The sequence below is a fragment of the Arachis duranensis genome, chromosome 2 (genome assembly GCF_000817695.3).
Source record: "Arachis duranensis cultivar V14167 chromosome 2, aradu.V14167.gnm2.J7QH, whole genome shotgun sequence".
NCBI lineage: Eukaryota > Viridiplantae > Streptophyta > Magnoliopsida > Fabales > Fabaceae > Arachis > Arachis duranensis.
The window spans coordinates 10122691-10123033 of NC_029773.3; positions in this window are offsets into that span (position 1 = coordinate 10122691).

Sequence of the window (343 nt, forward strand, 5' to 3'; positions counted from 1 at the left end):
ACACACCACCATCATCATCATCTCCTCTCTTCACGAGATTAATTAATTTCCCTTTTTTTAAAAAAAAAATCTTTTTTTTTTGTTTATGATATTGCATCACAAAAGCAAATGATTCCTTTCTCTATCTATATATATCTTCCACCTATGTTCACTAGCAAGGTTTCTTTCTTCTTAATTATTTTGTGTTCCAAAGCTTAAATATTATTTATATATTTATTTGGTTTGTTAATTATAGACACAACCAAAGAAATTAATATACACAGAGCTATGATTTTGGAAACAAACAAACCAAGACATTAGAATATCGTATCTTTGCTTCCTCTTTTTTTTTTCCCCCTTCCCC